This window comes from Pristiophorus japonicus, chromosome 11 (assembly GCF_044704955.1).
Source record: "Pristiophorus japonicus isolate sPriJap1 chromosome 11, sPriJap1.hap1, whole genome shotgun sequence".
Taxonomy (NCBI): Eukaryota; Metazoa; Chordata; class Chondrichthyes; family Pristiophoridae; genus Pristiophorus; species Pristiophorus japonicus.
The window spans coordinates 167387646-167401026 of NC_091987.1; the positions used below are offsets into that span (position 1 = coordinate 167387646).

The 13381-nt window shown below is 49.1% G+C and overlaps 1 protein-coding gene across 6 annotated transcripts in view; it reads left to right on the top strand.

Annotated features, from left to right (window-relative positions):
• The window catches only part of arhgap32b (Rho GTPase activating protein 32b), a 597494-nt gene that overhangs the window by 24832 nt on the left and 559281 nt on the right, over window positions 1–13381 (top strand). The window contains exon 1 of one of the 6 annotated variants that reach the window (XM_070894254.1): window positions 6994–7013. The exons of 4 other annotated variants lie outside the window; for them this stretch is intronic. The gene's annotated coding sequence lies outside the window, so the exon portion shown is untranslated. Of the gene's footprint in view, window positions 1–6993; window positions 7014–7035; window positions 7155–13381 lie in introns of those variants that run through there. One more of the 6 variants, XM_070894253.1, reaches the window with a different exon arrangement.

Below are 13381 nucleotides of genomic sequence, written 5' to 3' on the forward strand. Positions count from 1 at the left end.
ATTACAATCAGGGATGCTCAAGAGGGCAGAATTAGAGGAGCGCAGATATCTCGAGGGGTTCTGGGGCTGGAAGAGATTACAGAGCTAGGGAGGGGCGAGGGCATGGAGAGATTTGAAAACTAGGATGAGAATTTTGAAATTGAGGCGGTGCAAATTAGGTCACGGGCAGCCGAGTTTTGGATAACCTCAAGTTTACGTAGGGTAGAATGTGGGAGGCCAGCCAGGAGTGCGTTGGAATAGTTAAGTCTAAACTACAAAGTGTGCTGTTTCTGGTAACAACAGTACAAGAAAAATGTTAGCATGGACAAAAAGTACATTGTACTTTGTCAGCAGTCTTCTGAAAGTCCAAATAAAATATATCATAGAGTCCCATGATCTACTTTATTTATAACATCCTCAAAGGAGTCAAAGTAATTTGTCATAATCATGTTTTAGGAACCAGCAACTCTTGCAATCATGTTCCACATAGGAGCTGATAAAGGACAGCCCAGACACAAAGAATGGGTCACCTATCAAACAAACATTCGATCACTGAGTGGGTATCGGAAGGGTAAAGCACTGGAACTATTGTCAATGGAAAATAGTCAGTATCACTCATTTATATAGTGCCTTTAATGTAATAAAATTAACGTAACGTTCCAAATAACCTTCAATATAGGTAAAAGACAGATTTTTGAACGATAAGAGAGTCAAGGGTAATGGGGGCAGGCAGGGAAGTGGAGATGAGGCCAAGATCAGATCAGCCATGATCTTATTGAATGGCAGAGCAGGCTCGAGGGGCCAAATTGTCTATTCCTGCTCCAATTTCTTATGTAAGTGTGAGGTGGTGTATTTTGATAGGAAGCATAAGGAGGTCATATACTGCTTGGAAAATAAATGTGGTAGAGGAGCAGAGGGAACTAGAGGGACAGATAAACAAATCACTAAAAGTAGCGACGCAGGTTAATAAGGCAATAAAAAGAGCAAAGCACTGGGTTTCCTTTGTAGAGGGATGGAATTGAAAGCGAAGAAGTTATGGTAAAATTGTATAGAACCTTGGTTCGACCACACTTGGAATACTGTGCACAGTTCTAGTCTCCATATTATAAAAAGGATCATCATCATCATAGGTGGTCCCACGAACGAGGATGACTTGATTCCATGAATTCTCAGGTATTTCGATGAAGGACCCGATGTTCCAGTCCTGAACTCCAATTGAGGGGGTGGAAGATGCCTGTGCGTGAATTTTTTTAACGTGTGGTGACCGTTGCACACCAGCCACCACATGGGCTTGACAGAGCTAGGTCTTGGTTCCAGGATTAACCAGGATGACTGGAGACCAGCTCTGCTGCATGGATCAAGCGCGCACACATCCATCGCAGTGTGGGCTGGCCCGTGCTGCCCCTGGGCCCTCGGCTCTTCTGGGCCCCGTACCCTCATCTGTTGCCACGATCTCTCACCGCTCATCCTCCCCGACCTTCCCACTCCTCTGTACCTGGGTCCTCCCGACGTTCCTGCCCACGTTCCAAAATGGCGACCAGGGTTTTGATGATGTCACCCAGTCACCCATCTCAAAATTGGCGCACACTTGGAGCAGCTCACGCTGGAGGATGAAGTGGTATACTCCAGCTCTTTGATAGCCCGACCTGCGGGTCTGGATATCGAGGCACTGGATAAGATGCAAAAAAGATTTACTGGAATGAGACCAGAATTGAGAGATTGGAAGATTGAATAGGCTGGGGCTCTGTTCTCTAGAAAGAGAAGATTGAGGGGTGACCTGATAGAGGTCTTCAAGATTATGAAATGGTTTGATAGGGTAGACCACTTGCAGGTGAGATCAGAACCAGGGGCCATCAATATAAGATAGTCACTAATAAATCCAATAGGGAATTCAGGAGAAACTTCTTTACCCAGAGAGTGGTTAGAATGTGGAACTCGCTACCATAGGAAGTGGTTGAGGTGAATAGTATTGATGCATTCAAGGGGAAACTCGATGAGCATGAGGGAGAAAGCAATAGAAGGATATGTTGATGGAGTTCGATGAAGAGGGGGCAGGCAGGGGCTCATGTGGAGCATAAACCCCAGCATAGATCTGTTGGGCTGAGTTTCTGTGCTGTAAATACTATGTAATTCTATGTAAAATGTCGAATGTGCTTAACAAGAGTATATTCAAACAAAATTTGTCTCCGAGCCAAAGTAGGAGAAATTAGGTCAGATGATCAAAAGCTTGGTCAAAGAGGTGAGTTTTAAGAAGCATCAAAAAGAAATAGAGGTGAGGTATAAGGAGGGGATTTCAGAGTTAGGGACGAGACAGCTGAAGGCTTGACCACCAATGGTGGGGTGAAGGAAGTGTGGGATGCACGAGAGGCCAAATTTGGAGGTATCCAGACCTTGAAAAAATTGCACGAATTTGGGAGACAACATGATGTTCAAGGATGTTTATTGCTGGAGGAAGTTACAGAGATGGGGAGGTGTGAGACCATTGAGGGGTTTGAAAACAAGGATGAGAATTTTAAAATGGAGGCTTTGATGCACAGATGAAGGTTTCAGCAGCCTATAGGCTGAGGAGGGCAGAGACAGTCCGTGATGGAGAGGATATAGAATCAGAAGCTCAGCTCAGGCTCAACTAAGATGCCAAAGTTGCGAACTAAAAGCATAGGAACAGGAATTGGCAATTTATGCCCTCGAGCCTGTTCTGCCATTCAACGTGATCATGGCTGATCCATGACCTAACTCCACCTTTGCTCCATATCCCTTAATACCTTCGGTTAACAAAAATCTATCATTCTCAGATTTAAAATTAACAATTGACCTAGCATCAACTGTCATTTGCAGAGAGAGTTCCAAACTTCCAAAGGTGTAGGAAATACACTTCGTACAGTGAGATGCCCAGAACTGCTCACAGTACTCTGGGTGTGGTCTAACCAGGGCTCTATTGGTGGAGCATAATGTCTACCCCCTTGTATTCTGGTCCTCTAGATATAAAGGGCAGCATTCCATTAGCCTTTGTGATTATTTTCTGTACCTGTCTATGAGATTTTAACAATCTGTGTACCTGGACCACTAAGTCTCTGTGAACCTCCTCTGTTTCTAGCTTATCACCATTTAGAACGTTATATTCTTTTTAGGTCCAAAGCGGATGACCTCACATTTGCGTGTATTGAAATCCATTTTCCACATTTTTGCCCATTCACTTAATCTACGAATATCTCTGTAATTTTATGCTTCAATCTACATTGCCGACAATGCCACCTATCTTTGTGCCATCAGCAAATTTGGATATGTGGCTTTCTATCCCATCATCCAAGTCGTTAATAAATATGGTGAATAGTTGAGGCCCCCACACAGATCCCTGCGGGTCACCACTATTCACATCCTACCAATTAGAGGACCTGCCCATTATCCCCACTCTCTGACTCATCCCCCTCAGCCAATTTCCTAACCAGGTCAATAATTTGCCCCCAATTTCAGGAGCTTCAACTTTAGCTAACCGTCTCTTCTTATAAGGGACTTTATCGAATGCCTTCTGGAAGTCCATATAAATAACATCCATAGACATTGAACCTGTCCACTACTTCAGTCATCTCTTTAAAAAATTCAATCAGATTCATCAGGCAGGATTAAATGTTCCCTGTAATGTTTTATTGGGGCCACACAGCCCCTTTAACGGGCTACACAGCCCATTCAGAAGCCTGTGCATGCACATTTTATAATTTAAAAGCTGGCTCACCGGCTGCGCGGGGCCCCTGGAGTGCTGAGCAGCCACGCAGCTTCAGGGGAACATTGGCATGACCTACCCGTTAGAAATCCTGTTGAGTATCAGGCAGTGGCCAGGGAGAGGCGGGGGGGGGAGTCGGAGCTTAGGGAATGGAGTTTGTGACCTCGGTCTCCCCAATTTTTAATTGGAGCAAATTTCTGCTCATCCAGCCCTGGATGTCTGACAATTTAGAGACTGTGGAGGGGTCGAGAGAAGTGGTGGTGAGGCAGAGCTGGGTGTTGTCAGCGAACTTGTGGAAACGGACGCTGTGTTTTTGGATGATGTCGCCAAGGGGCAACATGTAGATGAGAGATAGGAGGGTCCAAGGATAGATCCTTGAGGGACACCAGAGGTAACGGTGCAGGGACGGGAAGAGAATCTATTGCTATTGAATCGATAGATAATGGAAGCAGGCAAGTGCAGTCCCACCCAGCTGGACGGTGGTGGAGAGGCGTTGGAGGAGGATGGAGTGGCCAACCGTGAGACAGGTCGAGGAAACATAGAAAATAGGTGCAGGAGTAGGCCATTCGAGCCTGCACCGCTATTCAATATGATCATGGCTGATCATGCAACCTCAGTACCCCACCCCTGCCTTCTCTCCATACTCCCGGATCCCTTTAGCCGCAAGAGCCACATCTAACTCCCTTTTGAATATGTCCAACGAACTGGAGTCAACAACTTTCTGTGGCAGAGAATTCCACAGGTTCACAACTTTCTGGGAGAAAAAGTTTCTCCTCATCTCGGTCCTATATGGATTATCCCTTATCTTTAAGACTGTGACCCCTGGTTCTGGACTTCCCCAACATCGGGAACATTCTACCTGCATCTAACCTGTCCAGTCCTGTCAGTATTTTAAGTTTCTATGAGATCCCCTCTCAATCTTCTAAATTCCAGTGAGTATATGCTTAGCCGATCCAGTCTTTCCTCATATGTCAGTCCTGCCATCCCGGGAATCAGTCTGGTGAACCTTCGCTGCACTCCCTCAATAGCAAGAATGTCCTTCCTCAGATTAGGAGACCAAAACTGTACACAATACTCAAGGTGTGGTCTCACCAAGGCCCTGTACAACTGCAGTAGACCTCTCTGCTCCAAAACTCAAATCCCCTCGCTATGAAGGCCAGCATGCCATTTGCTTTTTTTACTGCCTGCTGTACCTGCATGTAACCTCACATTTATCCACATTATACTGCATCTGCCATGCATTTGGCCATTCACCTAATCTGTCCAAGTCCCCCTGCAGCCTCTTAGCATCCTCCTCGCAGCTCGCACTGCCACCCAGCTTAGTGTCATCTGCAAACTTGGAGATATTACCTTCAATTCCTTTGTCTAAATCATTAATGTATATTGTAAATAGCTGGGGTCCTAACACTGAACCCTGCGGCACCCCACAAGTCACTGCATGCCATTCTGAAAAGGACCCGTTTATTCCTACTATTTGCTTCCTGTCTGCCAACCAGTTCTCTATCTACGTCAATACATTACCCCCGATACCATGTGCCTTAATTTTGTGGGACTTTGTTAAAAGCCTTTTGAAAGTCCAAATGCACCACATCCACTGGTTTTCCCTTATTCACTCTACTTGTTACATCCTCAAAAAACTCTAGAAGATTTGTCAAGCATGATTTCCTTTTCATAAATCCATGCTGACTTGGACCCATCCTGTCACCGCTTTCCAGATGTGCTGCTAGTACATCTTTAATAATTGATGCCAGGATTTTCCCCACCACCGATGTTAGGCTAACCGGTCTATAATTCCCGGTTTTCTCTCCCTCCTTTTTTAAAAATTGGGGTTACATTAGGTCCCCTCCAGTCCATAGGAACTGATCCAGAGTCCATGGAATGTTGGAAAATGATCACCAATGCATCCACTATTTCTAGGGTCACTTCCTTAAGTACTCTGGGATGCAGACTATCAGGCCCCGGGGATTTATCGGCCTTCAGTCCCTTCAATTTCTCTGACATCATTTCCTGACTGATAAGGATTTCCCTCAGTTCCTCCTTCTCACTAGACCCTCGGTCCCCTAGTATTTTCGGGAGGTTATTCGTGTCTTCCTTAGTGAAGACAGAAACAAAGTATTTGTTCAATTGGTCTGCCATTTCTTTGTTCCCCATTATAAATTCACCTGATTCTGACTGCAAAGGACCTACGTTTGTCTTCACTAATCTTTTTCTCTTCACATATCTATAGAAGCTTTTGCAGTCAGTTTTTATGTTCTTGGCAAGCTTCCTCACATACTCCATTTCCCCCCTCTTAATTAAACCCTTTGTCCTCCTCTGCTGAATTCTAAATTTCTCCCAGTCCTCAGGTTTGTTGCTTTTTCTGGCTAATTTATATGCCTCTTCCTTGGATTTAACACTATCCTTAATTTCCTTTGTTAGCCACGGTTGAGCCACTTTCCCCATTTTATTTTTACTCCAGACAGGGATGTACAATTGCTGAAGTTCATCCATGTGATCTATAAATGTTTGCCATCGCCTATCCACCGTCACCCTTTAAGAATCATTTGCCAGTCTATTTTAGCCAATTTATGTCTCATACCATCGAAGTTACCTTTCCTTAAGTTCAGGACCCTAGTTTCTGAATTAACTGTCACTCTCCATCTTAATAAAGAATTCTACCATATTATGGTCACTCTTCCCCAAGGAACCTCGCACAAGAAGATTGAGGAGGATAGGTTACCATGGTCAGTTACCACCGCTCCCCAAATCGCCATGGAATCAGAACATGTACAGCACAGGAGGCCCTTCGGCCCATCATGTCCACGCCGGCCAACAGCTACCCAGCCTAATCCCACCTTGCAGCTCTGGGCCCGTCGCCCTGCAGCTCATCGCACACCCAGTGCTGAGGGTTTCTGCCTCTCCCACCCTGTCAGTTGCAAACCCCCGCCACACTCTAAATGAAGACATTCCCCCCATATCCCCTCTGAGCCTCCCCCGTTACTTTAGATCTGTGCCCCTGGGTGTTGACACCACTACTGAGGGAAACAGATAGTCTCCCCCTCCCCCATCCCCATCTTACTCTGGGGCTCCGGCCTGTGCGTGTGACGCGGGGGGCGTGGCTGTGAGTAACGCAGGGGGTGGGGCTGTGAGTGACGCTTCGGATGGGAGCGGGGCTATGAGTGACGCGGGGGCGGGGCTGTGAGTGGGCGAGGCCGTGAGGCTGTGGCGGGGGCGGGGCTGTGAGTGGGCGGGGCTGTGAGGCTGAGGTGGGGGGCGGGGCTGTGAGTGACGCGGGGGGCGGGGCTGTGAGGCTGAGGAGCGGGGCGGGCGGTCGGCGGTGAGTGCGAGCGTGGTCGAGCGGTGGGTGCGGGGTCCCACAGCGAGCGGTGAGGAGATGGAGCCGGTGCGGGAGTGGGAGCGGGAGCCGGAGCGGCGCAGCCTAGTCCGCGGGTGATGAGCGACAGGCCGGTCAAGGCAGGTAGGACCCGAGGGCTGAGGCGGCGGCCGCGGCTTTGCGGGGAGAAACCGCGAGGCGGGAGTGACCGCTGGAGGGGGAACGATCCAGGCTCACACCAAGAGCGATCCTGGAGCGGCCCGCGCTCACACCGGGAGCGATCCGTGCTCACACCGGGAACGGTCCGTCTCACACCGGGAGCGATCCAGGCTCCCACCGGGTGAGATCCGGGAGCGATCCGGGAGGGATCCGGGCTCACACCAGGAGCGGTCCAGGTTCACACTGGGAGCGATGCGGGCTCACACCGGATGCAATCCTGGAGCGATGCGGGCTCACACCGGATACGATCCTGGAGCGATCTGGGCTAACGTCGGGTGCGATCCTGAAGCGATCCGGGCTCACACCGGGAGCGATTCTGGAGCGATCCTGGTTCACACCCGGACCGGTCCGTGCTCACACTGGGAGCGATCCGGGCTCACACCGGGAGCGATCTGGGCTCCCACCAGGTGCAATCCTGGAGCGACCCAGGCTCACATCGGGAGCAATCTGGGAGGGATCCGGGCTCACACCCGGAGCAGTCCAGGCTCACACTGGGAGCGATCCTGGAGCGACCCAGGCTCACACCGGGAGCGATCTGGGAGGGATCCGGGCTCACACTGGGAGCGGTCCAGGCTCACACCAGGAGCAATCCGGGCTAACACCGGGTGCGATCCTGGCTCACACCGGGAGCGGTCCGTACTCACACTGGGAACGATCCGTGCTCACACCGGGTGCGATCCGTGCTCACACCGGGGGCAATCCAGGAGCGGTCTGGGCTCATGCTGGGAGCGATCCGGACTCACACCAGGAGTGATCCGGACTCACATCGGGTGTGCTCCAGGAGTGATCCGTAAAGCAATTTGCCTTAACAGTAGACTGTACTCTAGGCACAGTGACTGGATTTGAATTGAAAAGGACACAGCCGCTCACAATGTATTTGAATGCTAGAATGGTAGAATTAGGATAGAGAGATGAGCATACTGGGTTGAAATGGCATTTCCCATCCTTGACTCTTGGTTCTTGTATTCATAGAAACATAGGGCCCAAGTTTCCACATGATTCGCGCCTGATTTTTAGGAGCAACTGGTGGAGAACGGACTATTTTAGAAATCGCAATTCTCCACATTTTTTTTTATGCAGTTCTAGTCAGGTAGAACAGTTCTAGTTTAGAACAGAATTTTTTCTTCAAAAGGGGGCGTGTCCGGCCACTGACGCCTGATTTGAAAGTTTCCACAGTGAAAATGTACTCCAAACTAAAGTAGAATGGCGCCAGTGAAGATTTTTGTAGAACTGAAAAAACCTGTTCTACACATTAAAAAATCAGGCGCAGGTTACAAATTAGGCGTCCAGAACGAGGTGGGGGGGAAGGGAACTCATTAAATTCGACAATAAATCCTTATTTATACTTCTACAAATATTATACAAATAAATCCAACCTGAATAAACATTTATAAGCCAAGAAAAGATTAAATAAACCATCTTCCTACCTGTGTGAAAGTGCTTCAGCCAGGGAGAATTCTGCAGTTGTTCGTGCCGCTGAGCGAGGGAGGGGAGAGAGAGAGAGAGAGAGAGAGGGAGGGAGGGGAGAGGGATGGAGGGGAGAGAGAGAGAGGGAGGGAGAGAGGAGGGAGGGAGAGAGGAGGGAGGGAGAGAGGAGGGGGAGGAAGGAGGGAGGGAGGGAGGGAGGAGGGGGGTGGTCGGAGAACAGGAACAGGAGCGGGTCGGGGCCGGGGGGGGGGCAGAGCGGGTCTCGGTCGGGGCGGGGGGGGACGGGTCTCGGGTGTCCGGATAGGGGGTGGGTGGGGAGCGGGTGTCGGGTCGGGGGGAGCGGGTGTCGGGTCGGGGCAGGAGGGGGGAGCGGTTGTCGGGTCGGGTCTGGTCGGTGGGGGGGGGGGCGGGGGAGAGCGAGTGTCGGGTCTGGGCGGGAGGGGGGGGGGGAGCAGGAGCTAGCCGTGGGAGGAGCCTCATTCACGCAGCTCCAGTGAGGCCATTGGGCCAGGGCTAGGGGCTGCGTGCTTCGGGCCCCTCCCACACAGTTCGGCGCCTGGAGCTACTGCACTTGCGTGCCGACTGTAGCGCGCATGTGCAGAGGTCCCGGCACTGTTTTCAGTGCCGGGGCCTGGCTCCGCCCCCCCACAGCTCGTGCTGGCTGCGCCGAGGGCCAGAGGACCTGTAAGTAGGTGGAGAATACCGAGGATTTTTTTAGGCGCCGTTTTAGGCGCGAAAAACGGGCACCCAGCTCGGAGGGGCGCCCGTTTTTTTTCTTGTGGAAACTTGGGCCCATAGAAACATAGAAAATAGGTGCAGGAGTAGGCCATTCGGCCCTTCTAGCCTGCACCGCCATTCAATGAGTTCATGGTTGAACATGCAACTTCAATACCCCCATTCCTGTTTTCTTGATCCCCTAGTAGTAAGGACTACATCTAACTCCTTTTTGAATATATTTAGTGAATTGGCCTCAACAACTTCCTGTGGTAGAGAATTCGAGAGGTTCACCACTCTCTGGGTGAAGAAGTTTCTCCTCATCTCGGTCCTAAATGGCTTACCCCTTATCCTTAGACTGTGACCCCTGGTTCTGGACTTCCCCAACATTGTGAACATTCTTCCTGCATCTAACCTGTCTAAACCCATCAGAATTTTAAACGTTTCTATAAGGTACCCTCTCATTCTTCTGAACTCCAGTGAATACAAGCCCAGTTAATTTAGTCTTTCTTGATAGGTCAGTCCCGCCATCCCGGGAATCAGTCTGGTGAACCTTCGCTGCACTCCCTCAATAACAAGAATGTCCTTCCTCAGGTTAGGAGACCAAAACTGTACACAATACTCCAGGTTTGGCCTCACCAAGGCCCTGTACAACTGTAGCAACACCTCCCTGCCCCTGTACTCCAATCCCCTCGCTATGAAGGCCAACATGCCATTTGCTTTCTTAACCGCCTGCTGTACCTGCATGCCAACCTTCAATGACTGATGTACCATGACACCCAGGTCTCGTTACACCTCCCCTTTTCCTAATCTGTCACCATTCAGATAATAATCTGTCTCTCTGTTTTTAGAGTGTGCAGTAGTTGAAGTGCTCCTTATGGGGTTTAAGACTCACTCATGACCTTGAATCATAATTTGATTTATGAATTGCAGTGTAACCCCAGCTGTTTCCACTCCTGTTTGCACATCCTACTTTGCTGGGGAATTAGGAATGATTTCTGGCTCCAAAATCTGATTTTCGTCTCCCTCTTTCACAACCACAGCATCTGTGAAAAGTGAACTCTGGAGAGATGTCCCTTCTGAGGTGTTGGTGCAGAGATACCATATAGTTCTGGGTCGATTAGTCAGCAACAAAAGCTAGCGTTTATATACTGTCGTGCTGTTCATAGAATCTTACACCACGGAAGAAGATTACTCAGCCTATCGTGCCTGTGCCGGCTCTTTGAAAGAGCGATTCAATTAGTCCCACTCCCCTGCTCGCTCCCCATAGTCCTTCAAATGTTTCCTTTTCCAGTATTTATCCAGTTCCCTTTTGAAAGTTACTAATAAATCCAATAAGAATGCGGTGTGAATATGGAACGTGCTTGCATGTGGAGTAGTTGAGGCGAATAGCGTATTTGCATTTAAGGGGAAGCTGGATAGGTACCTGAGGGATAAATGAATAGGAGATGCAGATAGGGTTAGATGAAGTAGGGTGGGAGGAGGCTCGTGTGGAGCATAGATTAATTGGGCCAATGGCTTGTTTCTGTGATTTTAAACTCCATGCAATTCTATGAATCTGCTTCTCTACTTCTTTCAGACAGTGCGTTCCAGATTATAACAATCATTTAACGTAGTAAGTCCCAAAGCACTTTGCAGGTTCGTGATCAGACAAAAAGTGACATGGAGCCAAAGAAACGTTAACCGAAAGCTTGGTCACAGAGGTGAGATGGAGAGGTTCAGGGAGGGAATTCCAGAACTTAAGGCTGGAACAGGTGAAGGCACGGCCACCAATTTGGCGCCAACAATCCGGGGTTGAATAAGGAGCCTGAGTTAGAGGAGTGCAGGATGCCAGAGGGATGTAAGGGGTAACAGAGATAGGGAAGGGCGAGGCTATGGAGGGATTAGAAAACAAGGATGAGAATTTTAAATTTGAGGCGTTGCCGGACCGGCAGTCAGTGTAAGTCAGCGAGCACAGGGATGTGATGGGTGAAGAAGACTTGGTGCAAGTTAGGACAGGGGCAGCAGAGATTTAGATGAGCTCAAGTTTATGTAGGGTGGAAGATGGGAGGCTGGCCAGGAGATATTGGGGTAGTGAAGTCTGGAGGTAACAAAGGCGTGGATGAGGGTTTCAGCAGCAGATGAGCTGAGGCAGGAGCGGAGTCGGGTGATGTTACGGAGGTGGGAATAGGCGATCATGGTAATGGAGAGGATATGGGGTTGGACACTGAGCTCAGGATCAATTAGGAAGAAAACCTATGATGGGCATTTGTTTAGTTTCAATTACAGTGCATAGACAGGGTTTTGTTTTTAACAGGTGAACAAGCTGTACAGCAGGTAACGGGTTAAGGAGCAGTGGGTTTATTGTAAGACGGTGAGCAGCAATTGGACTGGGACTGTGTGTTGTGGAATGTTGTAATACAGGTTTCCTATGGCCAGAGGTTTAGACAGCTGTGTGAAAATCCGTGAGTGTCGCTCTGCCTTGTGGCCGATTACAGAGGGCCAGAGGCCTGGAACATGCCTTTGACTGTGGGCAATGCAGAGGATCGGGGAGACCACCAGGGAGGGAACAAAATATATAAATGGGGGAGTTTGTGTATCTGGGCAGCAGAGTGAGATCACAGAATGGTTACAGCACAGAAGGAGGCTATTCGGCCCATCGAGCCCGTGCCGGCTCTCTGCAGGAACCCCTCAGCCATTCCCATTCCTCCGCCCTTTCCTCGGAGCCCTGCAACTTTTGTCCTTCAGATACTTATCCAACTCCCTTTTGAAAGCCACGATTGAGTCTGCCACCCCCACCCTCTCAGGCAGCGCATTCCAGATCCTAACCACTTGCTGCGTAAAAATGTGTTGCCTTTGGTTCTTCTGCCAATCACCTTAAATCCGTGTCCCCTGGTTCGCGACCCTTCCACCAATGGGAACAGTTTCTCTCTATCTACTTTGTCTAGATCCCTGATGATTTTGAACACCTATCTAATCTCTTCTCAACCTTTTCTGCTCCAAGGAGAACAACCCCAGCTCCTCCAGTCTCTTCACGTAACTGAAGTCCCTCATCCTTGGAACCATTCTCGGATATCTTTTCTGCACCTTCTCTAAGGCCTTCACATCCTTCCCAAAGTGCGGTGCCCAGAATTGGACACAATACTCCAGTTGAGGCCGAACCAGTGATTTATAAAGGGTCATCATAACTTCCTTGTTTTTGTACTCTATGCCTCTGTTTTTGAAGCCCAGTTTTCCGTATGCTTTTTTAACAGCTTTATCAATCTGCCCTGCTACCTTCAACGATTTATGCACATATATCCCTAGGTCTCTCTGTTCATGCGCCACCTTTAGAATTGTACCCGTTAGTTTATATTGCCTCTTGTTCTTCCTACCAAAATGTATCACTTCGCACTTTCCTGCATTAAATTTCATCTGCCATGTGTCAGCCCACTCCACCAGCCTGTTTATGTCCTTTTGAAGTCGATCACTATCCTCCTCACTGTTCATTATCCAAGTTTTGTGTCATCTGCAAATTTTGAAATTGTGCCCTATACACCCAAGTCTAAGTCATTAATATATATCAAGAAAAGCAGTGGACCAGAGATTGCTGGTTCTGTATGGCACAGAGTGAGTCATCTTTCAATTTGCCCACTCTGCTCACTTGCTGCTCTGGGCCTGTTTATAATTGCAGAGGCTGCACGGTTTCTTAGGAGGGGGAAATCGGAAAGTGGACGAGGGGTTTGAGCCTTGGCAGCAAGGCCGATCTTCAGTGGGACGTTGATTCAGTGTTGGTTGCAGGTAATGCCCTGCCAGGCACACTGAAGGCCGGGAGTTAACTGATGTATCAAATTATATTTTCTTTTCGACATCAGTGAAGGTGTGGAGGATTGGCAGTGGGTGAATGCAGAGGATGTGCTCAGCTTCACTTCAGGCTATGTGAGTTTTACAGACACTGTCACGTGGAAAATATAACTGCTGGTTTGACGTGCTTCAAGCTGTGAGGTGGGTGGGGGGAGGGGGCTGGACTGTGTTGGAGAGGGAGGGGGTTT